Source organism: Notolepis coatsorum (assembly GCF_963971535.1).
Source record: "Notolepis coatsorum genome assembly, chromosome: 6".
Taxonomy (NCBI): domain Eukaryota; kingdom Metazoa; phylum Chordata; class Actinopteri; order Aulopiformes; family Paralepididae; genus Notolepis; species Notolepis coatsorum.
Genome location: NC_140170.1, coordinates 58485847 through 58498427, shown reverse-complemented (window position 1 = coordinate 58498427; position 12581 = coordinate 58485847). Strand labels below are relative to the sequence as shown.

At 40.4% G+C, this 12581-nt stretch overlaps 2 pseudogenes across 2 annotated transcripts in view; both read left to right on the top strand.

Moving 5' to 3' along the window:
* LOC311229502 (heat shock protein 30-like) overlaps window positions 1-1320 on the top strand; it is a 37031-nt pseudogene extending 35711 nt beyond the window's left edge. The window contains exon 3 of the transcript in view: window positions 1005-1320. The product of the transcript in view is annotated as a heat shock protein 30-like (transcript). The remainder of the gene's footprint in view (window positions 1-1004) is intronic.
* A 1798-nt stretch (window positions 1321-3118) lies between these two features.
* On the top strand, window positions 3119-3763 carry LOC311229501 (heat shock protein 30-like; annotated as a pseudogene). Its single transcript has one exon. The product of its transcript is annotated as a heat shock protein 30-like (transcript).
* Window positions 3764-12581: the final 8818 nt, after the last annotated feature.

Genomic DNA, 12581 nt, shown 5'->3' with positions numbered 1-12581 from the left:
CTCTGACATCACATATCGCGCACATTTTCAAATGACTCAGTTCAGTGAGGGTGAATATTGTGAGAGGAGAATTGGAAGAATGCGCCAATATGAGAATTTTGAGACATAGATCATATTAATATAAGTTCACATAGCTAGGAAACAATGCTAAACACTCAAAAAGGCCATTTATAAGATAGTTCCCCTTTAACAATTGTTTGTATTGAGCCGTATTGTATTGTACCCATATGCAATATGTTAAATAAAGTTTACATCCATTCATTCTGCTAGCATTACCGATTGGCACTGCCACTGGCTAACATGAGCTAGTGTTAGCTATCAGACCCTGTTAGCTCAAAGCTCCTCTTTCAACTTAACAAGCATTAAACAAAATGGCCCAGTCATCTATTCACCTTTGTTTAATACACACAGCGTTGTCTCTAATGTTATCTAACTACTGATAGCTCCCGATATCATCAGTTTGGTGCTGGCTAACTAGCGTGAGCTAACGTTAGCTTCTAGCCACAATGCTATACTGTTATAATGGCAAATTCCATTGACGTTAGCATGCAGCTAACAATGTAGCTACCGATCTTTTTTTAGACTAAACTATCCGCTCTTGGTGGTCACTTGTGTTGATGTTAGTTTTGTTTCATCAACAAATGACAGGCAGAACACACAGTGAATGTATCCGTTTTGTTTATTGCACTTTTATTAGACTTTGCTGAAAAAGAATTGCTGCATTGGGTAAATAGGCAAAAGATGGTGGCGCCCATAGGCGCCCGCCTTGTTGACATTTTCTTTTGCAGGTTTTGCAGGAAGTGTATTGGCACATTCAAGTTCTGATTGGTTGAAATTGCCTTCATGTTCGCCACCTACTGCCACCTACTGCTTTGGCAGTGTACTACATCACTGTGCTCAGGTGACAAAAACGAAAGTGTGACTCGAGGCTGCTACGTTGCGGCGAAACTCATCTGACAATGAAACGAAAATGAAACGAAAGGTGTAACCGTCGCCTCAGTCAGTGGGAAGACAGAGAAGAAGCAGGGGGAGGGGAAAAGCTCCTACTCTTACAGACAGCAGGAGTTCAGACAGGAGTTTGATCTGTCTGAAGGGGTGGATCCTGAGGCCGTCACCTGCTCCCTGGCTCAGGACGGGAGGCTCCACATCCAGGCAGCAAAGCCTCCATCTGCTGAGGAGGCTGAGAGAGAGGTTGCCATCAGATGTTGCCTGGAGAAGAAGACACCAACACCACAGTTCCTCAGCACACAGACAGAGGGAAGCACCACACAGACTGACTCTGGAAACAAACAGGACACTGCTGAAAAGATCAACTCATAATTGTTTATGTCTCTGACCAAATGTGTACAAATGTGTATTTCATAACTTCTACTGTATCCAAACAATGACATCATTTAGTTTTTATATGATTGCATTCGATGAATAAACATTCTGGAAATGTACCATGTGCTTCCCGTTGTTTGACTCACTTCCCACTAATAAATCAAAATAGCTTCAGCTTATAGGACTCCAACATCCTAGACTTGTAACACTGTAAGCCTTGGGGTTTCTTTTAAACATTGAAGCGTGACTGGTACTATTACAAGTAAAAGAGTCAGATGATGGGCTGACCTTAGGGGAGGTCCCAGCACAACACACCTGGGGCTGATGACCTCTCATGCACACTGACACTACCAAGTGTATCTACATAATACTTTTATTTCTCTTCATTAAGCAAACTCATTCCATATGGTGGAGTTACTAAATCCTTCATCCACAGGCCTAATACCATAATATATACTTCAGTGAGAGAAATATGCATCTAAAAGATGGGTGTACACATGTATGATTTCAGGAACAGTGGTTGATCTAATTCAGCTCAAAGTTGCACGATGAGTCATTTCCTAGATCAGGATGCTGAGAGAAAACTTCAGAATAAAATATTAAAATAACACATCAACATTTTGGGAAATACACTTATTTGCCATCTTCCCCAGAGTCAGACAAGGAGATTGATATCAATTACATCTCTGTGTGTCTAGTAGCCCAAGAGAGAGGTACAGGTGCATGCTAGCCTAGCTTAGCACAATGACTGGAAGCAGTAGGGAGCAGCTAGCCTAGCTCAATCAAAAGTGAAGAAATACAACTTCCAACAACTCCAAAACTGACACACAGAGATGAAATCCATATATTCTTGTCTGACTGTGAGGAAGATGGCAAATAAGTGTATTTCCCAAAATATTGGAGTGTTCCTTTAAATAGGATTTTCACCCTGATCTTCAAATGTATTGTAGGATGACTCTTATCAAAGTCTCCTGTCGTGCCTACATCCTTATATCTGATGGTCCTCGTTTGTCACCTGGTGGTAGAGTGAAGGCTAGGCTTCTTTACTTGACTGGTTTTAACCTGCTGAAGATGGAGTGATGGATTGTTCTCTTCTCTTTCAGATTAACTCTCTTCTGTCTCCACATCAGTCAGTAGTCTTGCAGAGTAAAGAGTGTTGGATATTAATTCCCATAATTAAATGTTTACTAAATAAACTACTCACTGTAATTAATAACTGAGGCACATTTACTGTTTAGTGAAAAATAACTTAGAATTAAGGGGTAAAAGGTTTTGACTGTTTGCAATGAGAAGGTTTATAGATCTGGCTAATATTTTCATACTAAGGTTAAAAATGAATAGAACAGTCATCATGCTGTATGTATAAGTCTGTACTTTAAATAAATAAGAACATGACTCCTAGTCCAACTGTATAACTGTGACATCATGACTATTTGGTCACACAGGGTCTTCAATATTGTGATTCAAAAAGTATTTCTGAACACACACACACTACTAATAATAGCATAAACATTATGTGCTAGTACACAATCTACACATGATATACTTGACTAGGTCATTCTGGACCATTCCAATTTTAGAAGATGAAGAGTGGTTTGTTTACATCACCTGCAGTGAGGCTGCCACCCAGTGGAAACTTGTAGTAATGACAGGAACATTCCTGCAGACATTGGAACTCCCAGAGGCAGAATATAAAAGCTAAGACAGTCCCACTGCTGAGACACAACGCAACATAAGCAACACTGAACACACTCCAGCCTTCCATCACAACAAGAGGACTCAACAGTCAGTGAAGATGCTGTGCTACCGTGGATTCCAGCCTTGACTCAGCCCCTTCATGGACTTCTATTGGCCTGTGAGCAGTCTCTGGACAGAGGTCTCACCTCTTCTCTGCCAGCGGGATAGACTGCAGAGAAACATGCAGACGCTCCACAGCAGTCTGGAGCTTTTGGACAAACTTCAACAGAAGATCTTGGAGGAGGTGGAGCGTGTCCCAGCCGCTGTGGCCATCCAGTCAGTCTCCTACAAGCTGGGGAAAGAGGGAGACAGCTTTGCCCTGACCCTGGACACTAAAGACTTCTCCCCAGAGGAGCTGTCTGTCAAGCAGGTGGGCAGGAATCTGAGAGTCAGTGGGAAGACAGAGAAGAAGCAGGGGGAGGGGAAAAGCTCCTACTCTTACAGATGGCAGGAGTTCAGACAGGAGTTTGATCTGCCTGAAGGGGTGGATCCTGAGGCCGTCACCTGCTCCCTGGCTCAGGACGGGAGGCTCCACATCCAGGCAGCAAAGCCTCCATCTGCTGAGGAGGCTGAGAGAGAGGTTGCCATCAGATGTTGCCTGGAGAAGAAGACACCAACACCACAGTTCCTCAGCACACAGACAGAGGGAAGCACCACACAGACTGTCAACAAACAGGATACTGCTGAAAAGATCGACTTGTAATGTTTTATGTCTCTGACCAAATTTGTACAAATGTGTATTTCATAACTTCTGTAAACTACTGAGGAGTTGGTCACAGTCAACCAGCATCAGCTAATGGGCCAAACCCTTTAGCTCAGCTGGTTAGTGCGGCCAACTGTGGACCCAGTGGTCCCAATTTCAAATCTACATGGTTACACTTCTACTTTATCCAAACAATGACATATTTTCTTTTTACATGATTGTATTTGATCAATAAATGTTCTGGAAATTTACCTATTTCCCTTTCTTTTACTAATGTCGCACAGAATCCTCTAACAAAACAAAATAGCTTATGGGACTCCAACATCCTAGATTTGTGAAACTGTAAGCCTTTCCAATTAGTCGTGATGTCACAGTTATGCAGGTGGACTAGGAGTCATGGCCTTACATCAGATATAAGGATGTAGGCACGGCAGAAGATTGAAAGTTGAACAAATGATCAACTGAATATTGACACTTCGTTCCATTGGCGTGACCAAGGTAGTGTCATAACAAACTTTTTCCACGTCTTTACATTACGAGCATTTGTTTTCTGCCCTATGGAATTTTCACCCAAACTCATACTATGCGGTTGATCATAGTAGTGGTTTGGTATTCCAGCTAACAGGGGTTGTGCTTATAGGGACTGCTACCTTAGCATTTCACTGAGCTGTAATACTTCTGAGATCCAAATGTTCTCTCAACTGTGGCCGTGGACGTTTGATTTAAAACATGGCACGAGTAATCAACCGGAGGGACAGTTGTTGGAAAGCTAAAGAAATTGACAACGATGTCAGAAATAAATCCCACTGGGAACGGATGTATCAGGAGATAAGTTCCCTTTGGAGGTACAGATACAGACGACACCGGGAACCAATATGGATGTCAACTCAGTTATTAAAATATCGCAACCCTAAGGGCGGTTAGGTGGCCGAGCGGAGATTGCATTCGTCACCAACCCCGGATTCGCCTGTTCGAATCCAGCTCACAGCTCCGGGGTTGTCACCAGCTTGGCTGGCCGTCTGCACTAATACAATTGGCTGTATTAGAGGGTGGGAGAAGCTGGCGGGGTGGGTCCGGGTCGTTGTAAACAGCGACTCCTACAGTTCGGTCGGGGCGCCTGCTAAGCGCGGATAGGACTTGAGGGGGATAGTGTGGTCCTCCCACACGCTACGCCCTCTCGATGAGAATCCGCGCTGCCAGGTGAAAAGAAGCGGTGATTGGCTGGACGTGTGTCGGAGGAAGCACGTGGTAGCCTCCACTCTCCCAGATGATCTGACTGTGGGGGGTAAGTGCGCAGCGACCAGGAAGGGACTGGGAATTGGCATACGACTAACATTGGGATGGGAGAAAATCGGAGGAAAATGGAGGGGGAAAAAGATAAAAAAAAAAAAAAATATCGCAACCCTTTTTGTTTATTTTATTTGTAAATTTTATTTGATTATTTTCATTTTTTGCCCTTCCCACCAACTACATTTGTTAACTCTTTCTGGTACACGAGTCTTTCACTGGTCTTTCATGGGTCTTTCAAATAATTGGTTGTTGAAGGTCACACAGAATAGCAACTTGAATGGTAATGTCTCTTTATTTATCCATGCAAGATCAACACAATCAAAGAGAGAGAAAAATCATAAAGGTTATATCATGATACAGTAGGAGGCAAATGTCCTCTTGAAGTAAACAGAGATATTGTTGACATCAATCTCATCCACAGCTGGCTCTGTTGCCTCCTCTCCCTTTCTGTGGAGAAATCCAAATATTTGATATTAATAATCATGCAGTGCTATAATGAATATTGAATATTGTAGCAGCCAATGGGATCATGGACTCTGATGATACTGACAGGCATGCAGTGGCAGGTAACATCAGGTAACATACAGTACCAAGAATACACTGTTCACTATGTGTGTGAGGTACATTTGGCAATAGTGAGGAGATGCGCAGTGTCTTTGTTGGGGCTCCCCATGTGGTGACTGCTGGCTAGTCGTCGTATCAGCGCGGCACGGGCGGTTGTTTTTCCCCTGGCACCTTCCAGGTGTTGTTTGAATGACAGTGTTCTGTCAAGCTTCACACCGAGGTATGTGGGGGTATGTTGGTACTGTAGCCGGACGTTATCCACAAACGCTCATCTCACAGGTCGCTTCCCTGTTGTTGAGGTGGAACATTGTAGACATTGTCTTTCCCATGCTGAGTTGAGACACCAGTTCCTCAGGTATGAAGACAGGATGTTCATATCTTCAGTGAGGCCCTCTTCGGCTGCTTCCCAAGTTGGCTTGCTGAGTAGGATGGCTATATATTATGGCTGAACACAGCTCTTCTGCTCAACGTTGACACCCTGACCCTCCAGATGTGTTCTGCACATTTACCACTAGAGGGCAGAATGTCCCCATGTATCACCTGCACGTGAATGAATGAATGAATGAAAACTTTATTTAACAGATTGCAGAATGGGTACAATACAGTACGGCTCAATACATACAATTGTTAAGGGGATGCAGACCTGAGAAAGACGTTTGTCTTGTTTCCATCAGGGTCCCCCATTTTCAATTCAAGTCACTCCTTATTACAGTGATACAGGTATAAAGACACTATTGTAATAGTAGCTGATCTAGGGACGTGTTGGCACAGGGTGAATGAAAGTGAGGGTGAGCAGAGAAGAGTCACGGTCAGATGACTGGTCAGGTTTGAAGACAGGAGAGAGTTCCACTTTAAACTCTCAGTGGGTTTTATTCATCACGGAAATGGTGGGGAAATGTGTGTACTGTATGTGTGTGTGTGCTGCAACAGACAGAAATATTGATCAATTAATGGATACAACTCATATAATCTCAGTCTTAAATGCAAATAATAGTTATATAATAATAGGCTAATTATATACTTTAAATATCTCTTACCAAATAAAATAAGTATAAGGCTTTATTTGTCATCAGATGAACACAAACACACATGCGATGGGAGACCCACAGGAACACACATGCACTGAGTCGCTGATGAAATGTTCTCTGCACCTCCCATCCCGTCGTCCGTCCCCCCAAGGGAAGCTGGGAGCAGACAAGGGCTGCAGCGAGCGCCGCGCCCGGGGACCAATCCAAGTGCTCCTGTCCGTCTTCGTCAGGGACACGACAGCGTTAGCGATCTGTTGTGCATGTTTTTCCATTGGGTTTATCTTATTGGGTAAGCCTTGCTAGCACGGGGAGAACATGCAAACTCCACACAGAAAGGCCCGGGAGATACCCCACCTGGGTAACTGGCAACCTGGTCCCCAAGCAGGATTCGAACCTACAACCTTCTAGCTCTGAGTTAACCACTATACCACCGTTTGTTTTATGTATGATATTGTGAGGAAGGGGCAGGACTAGATAAGTAATTGCTTCCTTCTGCTCCTTCTCGAACTAATTTGTTTATCATTTAATGAAGAATGGAATTATTTTGTTTATCCATTTTATTGTTTTTATATGGTTGATTGTTCGAGATAAAATAAACTCAACTCAATTCTCTGGGGCTCATACAGAACCAAGCATTTCCCTGTAATGTACATATGTACTTTATACGTGACAAATAAAAGCAAACTTGAAACTTGAAACTACTGGGTAATAGTGCTAATCAGTAAGCCATACTGGCCAGCTGTGTAACTAGCGAGAGTAGGTAAGGGATATGTACAGATATATCTACTGTGGCGTTGGGGCAACACAACACAGACACTGTATTTAAGGGGCAAACACCATGTTTATTGTCCATAGGGGAGAGAGAAGAATTGAGGGCAAATTAGACAAATTATAAATATAATGAAGGGGAATATCTACTGCTTTCTACAACTAGCCTACACTGTAATCATAACTAGTATTAATTCAGAAATAAGGTTATAGAAAGAAGTAGCCCTGGCACTCTTAATTAGATTGTTAAATTCAGATGTAAACTCTTTGAGATAGAGAAGGTGTACTTGGAGGTTGGAAGATTTCCATTGCCTCTCTGTTTTGCGACACAGATGTCGTAATTCAACCAAGGGGAGGAGTCTACGGGGTGACCGGAGCGCGTGTAGTCTTTTACCAACACACTTGCAGTTCCGCGTTCGGGTTCTGCGATCTGATTGGCCACTGACGTTTCTCTCTGCGCCAATCCGCTTCCATTAATTTGTACTAAGAGGCCAGGCTATCTTGCAGTGGATAAGCTTTCTACTGAACGCAGAATAGATAATAATAATAATAATAATAATAATAATAATAATAATAATAATAATAATAACTTTATTTGTATAGCACTTTTCATACAGAGGTTGCAGTTCAAAGTGCTTCACAACAGTAAAAAATACAGGCATAAGCGAGCATATAAATAAAAAATGTAAATACAGAGAGATAGAGAGGTAGCAAGGTTAGGCAAATCACAGTTCTTCAACAATACAAATAATAAAATAGAATAGATTAGATAGAGTAAAAAAGTGCGGTTTGATTCAGTTTAAAATAGGCTAAGAATAATAAGATAGAACGGACAGTAAAAAGTGTGATAAGATTGTTCAATAAAGAAAAAAAATATATAACAACAGAGCAGTGTATCGCTCTTAGTACTTTGAGTTTCCATCGCTCTTAACACTTTGAGTTTCTTTACAAAGTACAGTTCTAAGTTACCTTATAGAACAACAGAGCAGTGTGTCGCTCACAACAACAGAGCATCACTCTAACACCATAGAACCGACATATGAATTTCATTGGAAGTGTATGAAAGTAGGTAGGGTAAGAATATAGCAAGGTATGGTAAATCACAGTGTTTCACATTAGGATCTAGCATCCCAATAGGCTCTCTGTTTACAGTTTGATTCAGTAATACAAATAATAAAAAGTTTAAAATGATTCAGTTTAAAAATAGTTATCAGTAAGAAGTAAAAAGTGTGATAAAATAGTTCTCTTAAAATTACAGTGCATACAGTAGGAGGTAGTGAGATAAAATTAGCATAGAACAGACCCATGAATTTGATAGGCAGTGTATAAAAGTATGCAGGGTAAGAATAGTGCATGTAACCCAGGTTTCAGATTCATAACTATTTAGTTATAAGAACATAAATAGTTAATGCCATTGGATAAGAACATAAGCAGTAAAAGTATATTATGTAAGAACATAAGTAGTTAATATTACTGGGTACCTTTGAATTACAATATTGGCCTTTAATCCGCGTCATGACGTGAGTGAGATAGATGTCACGACAGCCACGCCTTGCTTTACAGCAGGTGAATCTTGCTACTGCGCAGATGCAGACACAGATCCAGGGAGATCGACACGCAGCTGAACGTTGCTGCTGCCGAGAAGAAATAGCATGATAAAAACAGTTATCAAACAGTTATAAAAGATTACCCCAGTTGCAAAACCGAAGAAGTGTTGCAGTAAAGTAACTGTAGCCTGCGGTTTTGGTGAGTTAAATCAATATTGTGTGCTATTCAATTGTCGAGTGTAAAGAATGGTTAGCTTCATGCTACATGCTAATAACGTTAAACGTAGTTTCATTCTGAATCATGCACAAACTGCCCAAAGCTCAATTTGGTTAAAGGAACTATTTCAGAAGTACTTATAATTGTATTGATATGCTGTACGATAAGAACAAGGTCTATATACATTTTGAATGTTTATGAGAGTTTAATATGGAACGTGAGGAATGTCCCATATGCTAGCGCACTTTAGCCTAACTTAGCATGGGACAGGTGGACATTCCCACGTGCTGAGATGAGACAGCCTACTTTAGCTTAGCATAGTTAAAAGTAACCTGATTGATTATTCATTCTGAAATGAAATGAAAAGATGGTGATTTGATAAAGATGGTAAATAGCTTTTATTTTCTGAATGCCTGCTCACATGCAGGCCAGGTTCCACCCTGGGAGCAGTTCCAGGAGTCCATCCATCACCACGTGTGCCCACGAGGGGAGGAAGCGGTGTGCTTGACGATACAAGATGGCGAGCCAACCCACTGAACCTCTGATATAGCTCAAGGCTAATGCCAGCCTGATTTGAATACCCCTGTTGCTCAACTCCTGTTGCCTCAACGGTCCGGTAGGATTGAACTGATTGAACTTGAATTATAGGAACTTCCACGGATTCAACTGATTGAACTTGAATTATAGGAACTTCCACGGATTGAACTGATTGAACGAGAACACAAGGACATTCCAAGGGCTTCGACCCTGTTCACCTTTTGTTATTTTGATATTGTATTTTGTATTTGATTTGATTTAACTTGATATATGGGTACTGATTTTTCTCCTATAAGAAGGGAGACTTAAAGGGTAAATACACCCAGTAAGCTACTAGAGCCACTGATAAGATATGAGAACCACTGATAAGCTACTAGAACCACTGATGGTTCTCATGTAAAGAAAGAAGGTTTAATGGGTAATTTCACCTAAAAGGTATTTGCATTCCCATAACCTAGAATATTGATGACATTGATTATAGTTGAATCGCTGATGGTTCTCCTGTAAAGAAAGAAGGTTTAAAGGGTAATTTCACCTAAAAAGGTAATTGTATTCCCATAACCTAGAATATTCCATGGTACTTTTGTTGTGTTACACCTTCCAAAGAAGGGTTTAAAGGAGCATTTCACCTATTAAGGTATTTGCGTTCCCTGCACATTTAAAGGTTTAAATTAATATGTTTAAACATTTACCCATTGAAATGATAAACTGAAATAGTTTACTGATGATAAAAGGATACGTCTAAATATCCAAATCATGAATCTAGCTTTTAGCTAGAGATAACCTCAGAGACGTCTAGAACCTAGAACTGTGCCCGTGGCGAACAGCTGTTACAAGTAGGTGACACAAGTGCTACATGCAGGTAAGTACAATTTGTTTCAGGATATCCCTGATGTTTCTATAATAATATTTCCCCTTGCCACTAGGTGGTAGCAGATATCTATCTTCAAATATTTGCCTGCATTACCCCACAGTGAAATGCCTGAGCAAAGAGATAGGTTTTAAGCTGTCTTTTAAAGATGTCTAGCAAGTTGGCTTCTCTGATGTTTTGGGGTAGTTTGTTCCACAGTTTTGGGGCATAGTTGATAAAGGCTGCATTACCGATCCTCTTTTGACTGTTTCTGGGAGCCTCTAGTAGTCCAGCAGCTGATGATCGCAGTGTTCTTGCTGGTGTGTAAGAACCAATCTTATTGTCTATCTTATTGTCTCACTCTGGAGAAGACTGTTCCCTTTAAATGCTGTACTCACTTTTATTACAGCTTACAAATTAATGGAAGCGGATTGGCGCAGAGAGAAACGTCAGTCTTGGCTTAACGTTGAAAATAGATTGTCTTTTAATATACTTGTGCTGTTCAAGTTGGTCATGTAAAAAACTGTTTTTATACATAATCAGATTGTTTTTAGTAATACTGTGCACGAGCATTACACTAGAGGTTCCAGTAGTGGGCAGCTTGAATTGCCAGGTCCTAGAACCAGCGCTTTGGGGAGATCTTTTATTTTTAGAGCATTAACTCTTTGGAATGAAGGGGAACTTCTACATAGACAAATAGAGCTGGCAACCTATGGTATATCATGAATTTAGCCTTAGGCAATCAAAGTGTTAAGATAGCTAAAATTACATTAGTGTAAAACACAAACAAAATTACTTTACAGTGTTAAAAACAATTTAAAAACATTTTAAAAATAATCTTAAATTGTTTTTAAATTGTTTTTAACACTGTAAAGTAATTTTTTGTTTGTGTTTTACACTAATGTAATTTTAGCTATCTTAACACTTTGATTGCCTAAGGCTAAATTCATGATATACCATAGGTTGCCAGTTCTATTTGTCTATGTAGAACAGGGGTGGCCAACCCGCGGCTCGCGAGCCGCATGCGGCTCTTTGCCCGTCAATGTGCGGCTCTTCCATCCATAAAAAAAAATAAAAAAAAATAAAAAAAACATTTTTTTTTTTTACTTTTTTTTTTCTTTTTTTTTTTGTACTTTTTTTTTTTTTTTTTTTTGTACTTTTTTTTTTTTTTATGTCACTCATTCCATAAGGACGTAGAATAAACATTTACATTCTTTTTTTTAAATGGTCCATTTGCAAGTTCTTGGTATCTGAATCTAGGGACATATATGGATCAGTTTCAGAAATAGTGTGTCTGTTACTAGGCTTGAGTAAATTGTAATGAACCATAGGAGAATATCAATTCTATTTAAAAAAAATGTATCTTTGACTGTAAATAACACAATGCTAAAATTGACCAGACCTGAAAAATCTAAGCAAATGAATAAAGGGAAGATGATTAAACAGAAGGTTTTGTAGATACAGTACTGAATTCTGCCATCTTTTTTATAATGTAAATTTCTCCAGCATTTTTCATCATATTGCAACACCGTTTTTTGCAAGACGTTCACAGAAAGGTAGAGAAACTAACTGCGTTCTGTTTTATGGCAATAACGTTCAGGTTTGTGGGAGATAATCCCAAAAAATAAGAGAAATTAAAAAGTAAATCCAGAAGTCAGATGATTGACAGGGGCTGGTGTGAGCTGGGCAGGGTAGTTTTTTGAAATTTGAAAGCCCTGAGTCTCTTCCTTCAAAAGACTACACTCACTTTTGGCTGTGCCACTTCCTCCTGTCAATATGCGCCGGTTTCCGACTCAATGCCCTGAGATTTCTATAATCTTATATTTCACTAATAACAGTTAAAATAATTGGTAAACAAACGTAATGCTGAAAATATACACTTTTACTGTATATCTCGGGCTTAAGAGGTTAACCCTGTGAGGCCCAAATTAAAAAGAAATTAGCAACTTCAGAGGCCAGAGGGTGGGACATATAAACACATTTACTATCAAATAGCATTGTGAGGCTGAACAACAGG